This window comes from Amphiprion ocellaris, chromosome 2, assembly GCF_022539595.1.
Source record: "Amphiprion ocellaris isolate individual 3 ecotype Okinawa chromosome 2, ASM2253959v1, whole genome shotgun sequence".
Taxonomy (NCBI): domain Eukaryota; kingdom Metazoa; phylum Chordata; class Actinopteri; family Pomacentridae; genus Amphiprion; species Amphiprion ocellaris.
Genome location: NC_072767.1, coordinates 9,983,012 through 9,987,148, shown reverse-complemented (window position 1 = coordinate 9,987,148; position 4,137 = coordinate 9,983,012).

Sequence of the window (4,137 nt, the reverse complement as noted above, 5' to 3'; positions counted from 1 at the left end):
TGTTTTATGTGCGAGTTAAAGGACATGTCCTGGTCAAAGATAACTATGAGGTTCTTCACAGTAGTACTGGAGGCCAAAGTAATGCCATCCAGAGTAACTATTTGCTTTGAAAGCAAGCTTCTGAAATGTTTGGGGCCAAATACAATGACTTCAGTCTTGTCTGAATTTAGTAGTAGGAAATTGCTGGTCATCCAGGTCCTTGTGTCCTTAAGACAATCTTGCAGTCTGGATAGCTGAATAGTTTCCTCTGGATTCATAGATAAAAACAACTGAGTGTCCTCAACATAACAATAGAAATTAATACAGTACTTCTTAAGAATTTTTTCCAAGAAAAGCATGTATCGTGAACATTATTGGTCCTAAGAACCCTGAGGAACTCCGTGATTAATCTTAGTATGTTCACAACAGTCATTGTTGACATGCACAAACTAGAACCTGTCTGATAAGTAGGATTTAAACCAGTCCAGTGCTGTCCCTTTCATGCCAATAGAATGTTCTAGTTGCAGCAATAAAAGTTTGTGATCAATGGTATCAAATGCTGCACTAAGGTCCAACAAAACAAGTATAGACCAGTCCATCATCTGACCCTATGAGAAGATCATTAGTGACTTTCACCGGAGCTGTTTCTGTGCTATGATGCCCTCTAAATCCTGACTGAAATTCTTCAAACAAGCTATTGCTTTGTAAGTGTTCACATAATTGATTTGTAACAGTTCCCAGAAAATGGAAGGTTAGATATAGGTCTATAGTTAGCTAAAACATCTGGATCAAGAGTAGGCTTTTTAAGTAAAGGTTTGATTACAGCTACCTTAAAAGCCTGTGGTACATAGCCTGTTACTTGAGAGAGACTGATCAAATCTAACATTGAAGAATTAATTAAAGGTAAAGCCTCCTTGAACAGTTGGGATAGGATCTAAAAGACATGTTGATGGTTTAGATGAAGAAACTGTTGAAATTTGTTCAGAGAGATGTACTGGAGTGAAGAATTCTAGATATCCATCAGGTCTTACGGCCAATTCCAAAGCAACCGTACTCGATGATACATCTGTCACAGTTGTAGGAAGGGCGAGATTATTTTTTTCTCTGACCATAACAATTTTATCTGTAAAGAAGCTTATGAAGTCATTACTGCTCAGAGCTAAAGCACTGAAGTGCTACAGTGCTGAAGATAAACCTGGGGTTGTTCTTATTCTCCTCTATTAATGATGAATAATATGCTGTCCTGGCAATACAAAGAGCTTTTTTAAAATTAATTACTAGACTATTTTTCCTAGCTACATAAAATTGAATGCCACGTCCTTTCCAGCTTTTGCGTTGCCATATTGTAACATTATAGTGTTGTCAGTTTTTTCTAAATTACCACTAAGATAACTGTAGCATAGTGAAGTATAAATAAAGACAACAGCTACCCACTACACTTACAGCAATGTTCAATATATCTCAATAAAAACAGTAAATTACACAATACAATGATGTACAATAATGTGCAAAAATTCTACAATAAAGTGGAACACAGAACACACTTATTTAACAAATATTCACAAAAACATTGTCAAAAATGTGCAAAACCAGCACATTAACTTTCCATGAAAAGCATTAAATGCATCCAGCTTTGTTTGTTTGCATACCTCAGTTCTTATCTTCGCATATATAAGTGGATCCAAAGAGAACCAACATCTTCTGAGCATGCCTCCTCAAGTTTGGAAAGCTCTCCTCTTTGAGAGAACAATAAAAAGTCAGCAGTGATACTGACTTAAAGTGCTCTGACAGTAGTTTATCAGACTGAAGATCAGTGAGTTCAAGTTGGACATCACTGGGTGCAGTATTCACACTGCAGCTGAAGGGAGAGGAAACCATGTGCATTTCACTCTCAACTGTTTTGAAGTCTTCAAATTATCTTGAAAATTCAGCATGCAGTGCCCCCAACATGGATGAGTGCCTGCAGAGGTGATCAGCTGATGGTGTGACTTCCTTCGGTGTGGGCATGTGGGTGAGAATGTTGTCCTCCAACTGGCTTGAGAGAAACTTCAGCTTTCTCATAAAAGCGGTCACCAAGCTGTATATTTCATGTGCAAATAGGCCCTTGCCTTGCAGGTTGGTATTTAGTTCATTCATTAGTACAGTCACATCAACAGCAAAAGCAAGGTCTGTCATCCACTCTGCATCTGAGAGCTCGGTGATGTCCCTGCCTTTCTTCTCACGAAACTCTTGAATCTCTGCTCTCAGATCCCAAACTTGTTTAAGTGCCTTGCCCAGGCTGAGTCATCTGACAGCTGTCTGGTAACCAAGGTCACCCATATTCTATCTCATGCTCCTCCAAAAAGACAACAAACTGTCAGTGGTTTAGTGCTCTTGCCCTGATGAGTTAACTACTTTAGTTACAACATCAGTCACGTGGTTGATTTTTAGCACTGACTTACACAGCACCTCCTGATGTATAATGCAATGCAAAAATATCAGTTTCTGTTCTGGGTTTATTACAGTCGCTTTATCTTGCATCCATTTCAAAAGTCCAACATTTTTCCCTGTCAAATTTGGACAGCCATCAGTTGTAACACCAACCAAATTCTCCCATTTTAGTCCCAGCTTGTTCATACATGTATTTACCTCAGTGAAAAAAATCACTCCCCATCGTGGTTCCCTTCATTGGCTGCACAGCTGCCAGCTCCTCTGTCATCTCAAAGTTTTTTATTAGTCCACATACAAAGATGAGTAACTGGGCTGTGTCACAGACATCACAGCTCTCGTCCAGAGCCAAGGAGAATATGTCAAAATCGTCTACTTTGTTGTGCAGCTGAAGCTCCAGATTTTCGGCGATGCTCTCCACCTTGTTACGGTTCATCTGGAAAGGGGCACATTAGCGAATGCTTCTTTTTTCTCCGGCCATATAAGTGCTGCAGAGTCCACCAGACATTCTTTTACTAACTCTCCATCAGAGAATGGCTTACTGTTTTTGGCGATTTTGTAGGGTATTACAAAACTTGTCTTGACTGTTGCATCCCTTGATGTGTGAGCTTTGGTAAAAAAAAAAAAAATCCTTGCTGCTTTAGCAGTTTAGCTAGCAAACCTTCAGATATCATCGCCCACTCTGCATCAGTCAAATGTTTGTACTTCTCTGCATGTTTGGTCTCGTAATGTCGATTCAGATTATAATCCTTGAGCAATGTGATCTGTTCGCCACAAACTAGGCACACAGCTTTACCTCTGACTTCAGTGAAGAAATACATATGCCTTGCCATGCCTTATTAAAAACTCTGCATTCGGAATCAATCTTTTTTTGCTGTTAGCTGACATCTTCCTGGGCTGACCAACAAACCAATCAGTGCATAAACCTTATGCTAAGTATGGAAGGCTCACTCATGACCTCGTGGCCTAAGGTTATGCATGAGAAAAACTGTAAATTAGCAGATATTTCAAAATAAAAGCAGTGCAGCCGTATTGCTTGATGATATATATTTGCATTGACTTTTAATATTTTCCAGTGACCTCATACGGGCCAGTCAGGGTGATCCGGCAGGCCGGATATGGCCCGCGGGCCGTACTATGCCCAGGTCTAATCTACTCACTGTTTAGAAGACCTGCTAAATTGATGTGCACCTGTATATCGTGTATAATTTTAATTTGATAGTCTCAACACTCTTAAGTAGTTTCAGAACAAATAAGAAAAGAAAAACTGAAAATTAATATAAAATTTGAGACATGGTTCTAGGCAATGTAAGGTCATCACACTGCCAATTTCAGTTAAATTAAATTCAGTATGCTTTATGGTAAGGATATCAGGTTAACAATATTTCCAAAGCATCAAAGACAGTGCAAAACAGTGTGTTAAACGGATTCAAGAAGATGAAAAAGATAATAAAAAAGAACAAGAGAATGCAAAAAAAAGAAAAAAGTGTACCCACGGACCAACTACCGGATATGCTTAGTAACCTTCAGCATAAAATGAAAGGCTCATTTCATTTTATCTTTTGTGAATGTGCCAACGTTAATATGATTGATGATGACTAGTATACGTGTTTTTCTTAAATCAGGACAGACGTGCTGGAAAGCTAAAGAGGGTTTTCATTTTGTTTGGATTGCATGTATAAAACTTTTATTATGAAGGACCTTGTACAGCAGCTATTTGGTTTCTGGCGT